The following is a 10,000-nucleotide window of genomic DNA, read 5'->3' on the forward strand; positions in this document are numbered from 1 at the left end:
AGAAGAATAAAAGGTGTCTGTTCTCTCAATCTTCGAACTGTATTGCTACCGTTGCAATTATGAAGCCACAACCACAACTGTACCATATGCTATGATATGTATGTATATAATAAAGATACTGTTCCTCTCTGTCTGTCTGCCTCACTCTGTCTCTGTCTGTCTCTCTCTGTCTCTGTCTGTTTCTCTCTGTCTCTGTCTCTGCCTGTCTGTCTGTCTGTCTGTCTCTCTCTCTCTCTCTCTGTCTCTCTCTGTCTGTCTGTCTGTCTCTCTGATGAAACTTGGTCAATGTTTGTATATACGTTGAAACGAACATCATCATAGTTTAAGTCCTGCGGTGTTTCAAGGAATAATTATGTATGCTTCATGTGATCTTTATATTGATGTGTTGTATTTCTTTCTTCAACATTTACAAGCTGTTTTGCACGATAACTGTAAATTGCTAGCTGTTGACGTGTTTTAGAAGAAGGAAAAAAAAACAAAACACCCAACCTTTTTGGAGTAACTTCTTTACAATTTTGTCTCTGTAAATATTTCGATATCGTAGTTATGTTTGATTAAAAGTGTTGTAGTTTTGTTTCAAAACTATCATTTGAAAGCCTCGATGTTGTCAGATAGCACATAATATGTCTTAAATGATCATAGATGAAAAAAATGGGGGGGGGGGGAGTGTTTGTGAGTTGAGGTTATTTCGATTTGATTTGTCTCAAATAAAATCACTGAAAACCTCGTGCATTTTTACCCCTCACCAATGCAGATTATCGATTATTATTTTCTTCTGTGTGTGTGTGTGTGTGTGTGTGTGTGTGTTCTATGATGACGCGTTTGTTCTGGAAGTGACGTCATGTTTAAAGTGACGTTTTCTGTAAGCCCTCCGACAGCTGTGATAAAAAGCAGGCTTGGTGCACTCTGTACAATGACGTGAGCATTGTCTTTTACGTATTTTTGTGTGTGTCATAGTGGACACTGGTTGTTGTTTTGTTGTTGTTTTTTTCCCCCCGCCAGTATTTTCAGCCGGTATTTCTGTTACGAATGTGTCCGTTTTAGAAAAAAAGAAATCGCGAGTGCTTATTGCTAAGTGTCAGTGTTATTTTCGTTGTAATGTCTTGTTTTTTTTTTGTTTTTTTAAATTCGTTTATTTATGTTTAATATGTTTCATCTGATGGTGCTTTCTTTGTATTTCCATTAACTCTCTCTCTCTCTCTCTCTCTCTCTCTCTCTCTCTCTCTCTCTCTCTCTGTGTGTGTGTGTGTGTGTGTGTGTGTGTGTGTGTGTGTGTGTGTGTGTGTGTGTGTGTGTGTGTGTGTGTGTGGGCACGCGCACGCATTTTTCGTTTTATCTTTCATTGATTAAAAAAAATTGGTATATGATTTCACTGCACCCTCAGCCCCAGCGTCTTCTTGGTTATTTTTTTTTATTTTATTTTATTTTTGGGGGGGGGGTGGATGGGGGTTGTTTATGTTTTTGTTTGTTTGTTGTTTTTTGGGGGTTGGGGGGGTGGGGGGTCCTAAACAGTCCACCTGCGCGTTTTGATGTTGATTTTTGGGTTGTTTCTCTTTTTTTTTTTCTTCTTTTTTTCTTTGCGTTTCTGCGACCTTTAAATTAAATTCTGTCCGTCATTTTTAAAGGGTACTTCAACGCAATCTAAAAATGACGAAGGCACTTATCATTTCAACCATTGCTGTCAATTACATAGATAGCAGCTAGCTGAAATATGAACTCAATGATGATAATATACCGACAAAATGATTGACCATAGTGTGGCTATGTATCTAAACCAACATTATATTATGATATATTGGTTTAAATAATCTTTAATTATTCAACAATACACATGATTACAATGCAATGAATGACAAAGAGCATCAACAAGCTTAATGCTGTCACACACACACCCTCCCCCCTCTTAAGCGCTTTCGTTCTAACAGCAAACTTTATTCCGAAATAACCGATTAGAAACATACTAATTATCCAAGGAACTTAAAAAATGTGTTGATATTTGACAATGATAACGTTTCAATGTCCGATGGTACTGCTTCATTCATTCATTCATTCATTTGTTTGTTTATCTATCTATTTATATTATCTATTTATCTATTAACTTACTGACTTACATAAAAAAAATCTTATTATAAACACTGACTATTTCTTTTTCGTCAAATTGTTATGCACATTCTATCCGTCCGTCCGTCCGCGCGCACGCATATGTGCGTGTGTGTGTCTCTGTCTGTCTGTGTGAGCAAGTGTTAGTGACGAACCTCACGAACTCATTTTAAGATCGGCTGCTGCACGAACTCATAAAACTCACAAAACAACACGTTCGCGCTCAGTCCAGTCACATTTGACTCAGTTTCCACACACACACACACACACACACACACACACACACACACACACACGATGAAATGAAAGTGCTGGGTTTTTTTCAATTGTTATTTACAAGTGTCAAACAATCCAAGTGTTTATATCATTTCCACGGAATTTCATCATATATCTAATCAATTTTGTCGCTTTTGAAGTGTAAGCTGTGCTGCTAAAAATAATTATCATTTCAGCCAAATCAAAGTGCTGCGTTTCTTTTATTACCGGTTTATTTATCTGTTTATTACAACGGCGTAAAACCGCGATTCAAACAAAGTCCAACCCACCACGTGAGAGTTCACTGCCATCTTGAAAGCGTTATCATTCGATTATCATTTGAATTTATTCATTCATTCATTCATTGAGTGACTCATTCATTTATTCTTCTTTTTTTTTTAATCTTTTTTTTTCTGACCTTTGAAACGAAGGGTTTTAAAAAATATCCAAAGTCACGTTACAACCAGTAAGGCATATTTAATGTAAAAACAATTCATTACGGCGAGGATATATATATATATATATATATATATATATATATATATATATATATAATTCATTTATTTATGCATCTATTAATTTATTCATGTACTTATTTCTTGCCCGACTTTTTTTTTCTTTTTTCTTTTTAACATGGTGGTTTGTGGTTCTTCCCTCCCCCCCATACCAAACCTTTGCCAGTTCTATACGCTCATAATTATGTATCCAGGAGATGTTTTTGTTGTTGTTTGTTTGTTGAGTGTTTGCTTGTTTGTTTGTTTTCTCGGGAGAACAGTGTTTGTGTTTTCTCAGAACAGAATGACTTGAACTGAACACGTAAAAAGATAATAAATAAATAAATAAATAAATAAATAAAGTATCAGTATCTGTAGCTCAAGGAGGCGTCACTGCGTTCGGTCAAATCCATATCATACGCTACACCACATCTGCCAAGCAGATGACTGACCAGCAGCGTAACTCAACGCGCTTAGTCAGGCCTTGAGGGAAAAAAAAAAGATAAAGATAGAAATAAATAAAATAAAATAAGATAAAATAAAATAAATAAATAAATAAATAAGTTTTCGTTTGCCCAACTTTCCGAGACTGGGAAGAAAGACTGAAAGATAGACAGACAGGCAGGCAGACAGACAGACAGGCAGGCAGACAGACAGACAGGCAGGCAGACAGACAGACAGGCAGGCAGACAGACAGAGAGACAGACAGACAGGCAGACAGACAGACAGGCAGATAGGCAGACAGACAGACAGACAGGCAGACAGACAGACAGACAGAGAGACAGACAGACAGGCAGATAGGCAGACAGACAGACAGATAGGCAGACAGACAGACAGACAGACCAGTGTTAGACTTCACACCTGTGCGAAGTGTTGGGAGTGATTAAGAAGATAAGATAAGATAAGATAAGAATAACTTTATCATCTCCAACTGGAGAAATTTGGTCAGGCGCATTATCACAACATAGACAAGTAAACAACATGGGGACCATAACTGTAAAAGTCAACAACAGCTTTTACGAATATTACAGAGATACAAACGTAAAAAAAAAAAATGACATATACCGTTTCATACATACATCACCACACTGCAGGTAATAACTGGTATTCTTAATGTAAAAACAGAAAGAATTAAGGAACATTATTTGAATATAATTATAAACATAGCCTACTATACTGCACATTGATTATAATAGGCAGATAAGAATAAAGATAAATTGCGGAAAACGGCAACCAGATAATCAGCACACACCCGCACCCACCCACCCCCCATACGCGGTTTACTTGATTAAACAAGAGTAATAAACATATGTTCTCAAATAAAAGCATTTCACATATTCGCTTTTAAAACATTGCAATTAATTATTACATCGTGATTATTAACAGAAATGTATTTAGAATACGGACGTTAGCATTAGACATATTCCATTGTACATTCGTCCTGCATATCGCACACGTACTAAGTCTCTATTCATTTTCGTACCATGATTAAGTGATACTGACTAAAAGGTTTGTATAATGAACGATATTCACGTTTGAAATATTAGTATTTTCTTTTTATAAGACGTCCATTTTCTGTTTTATCGTAAATCGTATGCTGTTCAAACGAGGAATATTGTATTTTTTTCTTTAAAGTTGTGATAAATCATAATCATTTACACTGGGAATGAAATTGCTTTCTTCATGTGCACACTCCAAACTCATCGTTTGCAATTATACTTGCAAAAACGTTGAAAATAGATAGACAAATAAATAAATAAATAAAAGAGCAGACGACCTTTTCCTGGTTCAACCAGTCGGAGAAAGCCTTAACTCACTCAGTACGGCCAGTCCTCTCTTCTCCTCTACACAGACCCCTCGGATGTCCAGTGGGTGTCTGAATGACCCAACCTTTAGCTTCCGTCGTCAGAACTGTGGTATTCTTTGTCAACATTCACCTCTTCAATATAAGAGCGTTCCGCTTGTAATATTTTGATGATGGTAAATGGGATGAAACGCTGTTAACGTCGTCTCTTTCGCGGTTCGTATGGAGAGAGTTAAAAAAACAACAACAGAAGAACTACATTTGACGATCGCACAAGCTGTTATCTGTACAATAGACACGTTGAGCTGGTTGCTTCGACTGGACCGTTCGCGATTAGGCCTACCTACCCTATAATTAGCTTGTCATTACCACGCATTAACAATACCATTAAGTTTATATATCAAAGTTAATACCACGCATAAACAACACCGTGTAATTATGATGTTATTTCTACGCATGTACAGCCATATTCATATTACTTGGCATGAACAATACTGTGTGATTATCATGCCAAAGCCATATCGAGTGATTACCATGTCTGAAAAAGAAAACATTTCTGTTATTTAGAGCAAGCTGTGTGTGTGTGTGTGTGTGTGTGTGTGTGTGTGTGTGTGTGTGTGTGTGTGTGTGTGTGTGTGTGAATTTGGTTATTAATTATCTTTAGCTGGACAATCGAGAGAATAAAACAAAAGTTCGGTTTGTGTGTGTGTGTGTGTGTGTGTGTGTGTGTGTGTGTGTGTGTGTGTGTGTGTGTTTTGTCCAACTCATACTTTGAGGTTGTTGTTTTGATATCCAAGCTGAGGTAAATTTATCAGACATCTGTGTGTGTGTGTGTGTGTGTGTGTGTGTGTGTGTGTGTAACTACTACATACTACTCGTATGTATGTGAGTAGTCCAGTTTATCGTGCAACGTTTCTACACAGCTGGTTTGTTTTGTTGTTGTTGTTGTTGTTGTTTTATCTATGTATCTATCTATTCATCTGTTTATTTGTTTATTTATACGTTCATTTCCATTTTTTGTTGTTTCTGCTTCGTTTGGTTTTTTTGTTTTTTTCATTAGGGGGGCGGGGGGTGGGGGTGGGTGGGCAGGGGGGTTCTGTTCGTGTGTTTGTTTTGTTGTTGTGTTGTTGTTTTTCTGTATGAATGTCTTGTGGTGATGAAAGAATCGATTCTTTGTCTGTCTGACTGTCTGTCTGTCTGTCTGTCTCTATCTGTTCTATTTTTTATCTCTTTCTCATCTAACTTTTTTTTTTTGTTGTTGTTGTTGTCCTTTCTCTCTTTCTCTGTCTCTTTCACGGTGTCTGTCTCTGTTTTGCTTTGTCTGTCTCTGTCTCTCTTCCTCTCTCTCATTCATTCAAAAAGCACCATTAATGTCTTTTCCTTGAGATTTCGTAAACTGCTTTCTTTTGTACTATTTTGATTTAAAAAAAAAATCTAATTGTTGTATCGAAACCCGCACAAGAGAGAGAGAGAGAAAAAAAAAAATCTGCAAAAGACGATGTTTGTATTGTATTGATGTATATTCTGTACATATTGTATTGGTGCACATGGTCATATCATAGCTTGTTGTTTAAGCACATCCGACCTTTTGATGGTTTATGGCGAAGACTCGATGAACTTTTTTTCTTTTTTTTCTTTTTTATTAGTGATGGTGATAATTGCTCTCAAGATTGTGGGTAGATTTAAATCGATGGGTTCCTTTGAAGGTAAACGACGTTTCTTGTTAGGATCATGTTTCACTAGAACATTACATCTTCGTTTATAATCATTTCAAGTGATTGCTTTGAAGAGAGAGAAAAAAATAATAACATCGGCAACAAACCAGGATGTTTTCTCTATAGTGTTGATTTTGTTCCTTGGTAGTAGAAATCAGATGTGAAATTGTTTTTAATGGGTCTGTCATTCTCTGTAACTATGTCTCTCCCTCTCTGTGTCTCTCTCTCTCAATGATCACGCAAATTACTTGGTGTTTTCGCAAGCATGCGTTTTAACGCTGAATGGACATAAAAACCTTTGTCATTCTCTCTCTGTCTGTCTGTCTGTCTATCTCTCTCAAACGCTAAATCACAATTCTGGATTCATTCCTTAAATCACTTTTTTGGTTTGTTTCAAGACATAATTATGTCGACATTTTGATGTTTCGTCGTGTCCGCTAATCAGTCAGTTAGTTAATTGTTTAATTATTCATTTAGTTGGCTAATTCTAATTTCAAAGCTACGCAAGGAGAAAAAAGAAAAAGAAAAAAAAATTAAGAAGACGAAGAAGCACAAACAGTTGAAGCAAAGAGAGGAATTTGCATCGATATAATATTGTGAGTAGTGCTTGGGACGTAATTTTTGAATGAGTGAGTGTGTGTTTTTTTCTGTTTGTTTTTTATTTAAAAAAAACTATATATTATATTTTTTTTTTCTAGTGATGTTGATAATTGTTGATATAATGTTTTCGAGGTTATTTTTGTTTTTTGTTTTTAACATTTGTTTGTTGTTATTTTTTTAATTACTTTGTCAGACTTCTAACTGTCAGTCATGATGACGTCATGCACGCCTGCTTTGCACGAGGTAGCCACACACGTGACCGAGACCAGCCAATCATTGAAGGTTCAGCTGGTGTTGTTGTGAATGTGGGCTTTTTTTTTTTTTTTTTTTTTTTCCTTCTCGTTCGTGTTAATTGTTTTAGGCCAACAATTATTAACATGACGACTGATAACGATCCTTTAGTGTTATCACTATGATTGTTATTATTATTATTATTATTATTATTATTATTATTATTATTAATTGGACACTGTGCACTTGCCTCTATGTGTTTTCATTAAAGTTTGACCCCATGAAACGTCGATTTTCTCTGTGTTTGCGCGTGCGTGCGTGCGTGCGCGCGTGTGTGTGTAACAATGCATAACACAACACTGCACTACACAACACAGCCCAACACTACACTACACTACACTACACTACACAACACAGCACAGCACTACACAACACAGCACAACACTACACTACACTACACTACACAATACAACACAGCACAGCACAGCACTACACAACTCAGCACAGAACTACACTACACTACACTACACAATACAATACAACACAGCACTACACTACACTACACAATACAACACAGCACAGCACTACACAACACAGCCCAACACTACACTACACTACACTACACAATACAACACAGCACAGCACTACACTACACTTACACAACACAGCACAGCACTACACTACACTTACACAACACAGCACAGCACTACACTACACTACACTACACTACACTACACTACACTACACTTACACAACTCAGCACAGAACTACACTACACTACACTACACAACACAGCACAGCACAGCACTACACTACACTTACACAACACTGCACAGCACTACACTACACTACACTACACTACACTACAATCAAAACACAAACGAGTTCAAGACACCTCTTGAGCAGAACGTTCTAAAAAAAAAAAGGGGGGGGGGGGAGGGGGGGGGGGGGAAGAAGAAAAAAAGAAAGGTATAATCAAAGTAACAACATGAAAAACAAAACAGAAAACACCACCACCACCACAACAACAGCTCCCAGTAAACCATCTTTATTTTGATCGATTTTCTTTTTCCCCAACTTGCGAAATTGCTGTATGGGAGCTAACCACAAAAAGAAACTTATCACAGGAAGATAATCATTACACATTTACCTCCCTTCCACCGTACTTGCACAGCTTCGAAGCTTGACGTGTAATTTCTCTCTCTCTCTCTCTCTCTCTCTCTCTCTCTCACACACACACACACACACACACACACACACATATATATATATATATATTTTTTTTTTAATACGGATATCAAGAAGCTCACACTTTCTTGGTGTCTTGGGTTCCACACTCTGTACAAGAAAACTGAGACCGATGAAATATAAAAATATGAACAAATGTGGTCTTGGCAAGTCTTGAAAACTTGTAATTAAAAATGAAGCAAAGTTTCGCTGTATAGCAGCTTCTTCAGGAAATCATTCCACAGGGGCAGATTCTCGAAAGAGATCAGTAAAAAATATATAAAAATTAAAAACAATTGTCCCCCTTTCTTCTAGAGCTTCATCAGGAGAACGTCTTGACAGTGACGAATTGTGCATACGCACTATGGTATTTACATTTGTATTTGCAATTCTTTTTATCACAACAGATTTCTGTGTGTGAAATTCAGGCTGCTCTCCCCAGGGAGAGTGCGTCGCTACACTACAGCGCCACCCTTTTTTTTGTGTTTTTTTTTTTTCCTGCATGCAGTTTTATTTGTTTTTCCTATCCAAGTGAATTTTTCTACAGAATTTTGCCAGGAACAACCCTTTCCTTGCCGTGGGTTCTTTTACGTGCGCTAAGTGCTTGCTGCACACGGGACCTCGGTTTATCGTCTTATCCGAATGACTAGCGTCCAGACCACCACTCAAGGTCTAGTGGAGGGGGAGAAAATATCGGCGGCTGAGCCGTGATTCGAACCAGGGCGCTCAGATTCTCTCACTTCCTAGGCGGACGCGTTACCTCTAGGCCATCACTCCACAGTAGACAAACAAAATAAAGTTTCTTAAAAACTCCCAAATTCGAATTTTCTTTGCAAACCACACACTGTATGACAGACATTTTAACTCTCTCCATACGAACGGCGAAAGAGACGACGTTAACAGCGTTTCATCCCAATTTCCATCATCAAAATATTGCAAGCGGAACGCTCTTGTACTGAAGAGGTGAATGTTGACAAAGAATACCACAATTCTGACGACGGAAGCTAAAGGTTGGGTCATAGAGACACCCACTGGACATCCGAGGGGTCTGTGTAGAGGAGAAAAGAGGACTGGCCGTACTGAGTGAGTTAAATCCCATATTCGGAACATAGTGATTACGGACAAACATCCATTGCGATTCGAAATATGTGTTTATATTGCATTGCACGGCACGGCACGGCACGGCACGGCAGTGTAGTGTAGTGTAGTGTAGTGTAGTGTAGTGTAGTGTAGTGTAGTGTATTGTATTGCACCCCAGTGTGTATATCTTGCTTTTGTTGGGGGTGGGGCTTCTCTCTTTCTCTCTCTCTCTTCTTTTTCTTCTTCTTCTTTTTTTCTTTTTTTATTCTTGTGTGTGTGTGTGTGTGTGTGTGTCTGTGTGTGTGCGCGTGTGTGTGTGTGTGTGTGTGTGTGTGTGTGTGTGTGTGTGCGTGTGTGCGTGTGTGCGTGTGTGCGTGTGTGCGTGCGTGCGTGCGTGTGTGCGTGTGTGCGCGTGTGTGCGCGCGTGTGTGTGTGTGTGTGTGTGTGTGTGTGTGTGTGTGTGTGTGTGTGTGTGTGTGTGTGTGTGTGTGTGT

Source organism: Babylonia areolata, chromosome 35 (genome assembly GCF_041734735.1).
Source record: "Babylonia areolata isolate BAREFJ2019XMU chromosome 35, ASM4173473v1, whole genome shotgun sequence".
Classification (NCBI taxonomy): domain Eukaryota; kingdom Metazoa; phylum Mollusca; class Gastropoda; order Neogastropoda; family Buccinidae; genus Babylonia; species Babylonia areolata.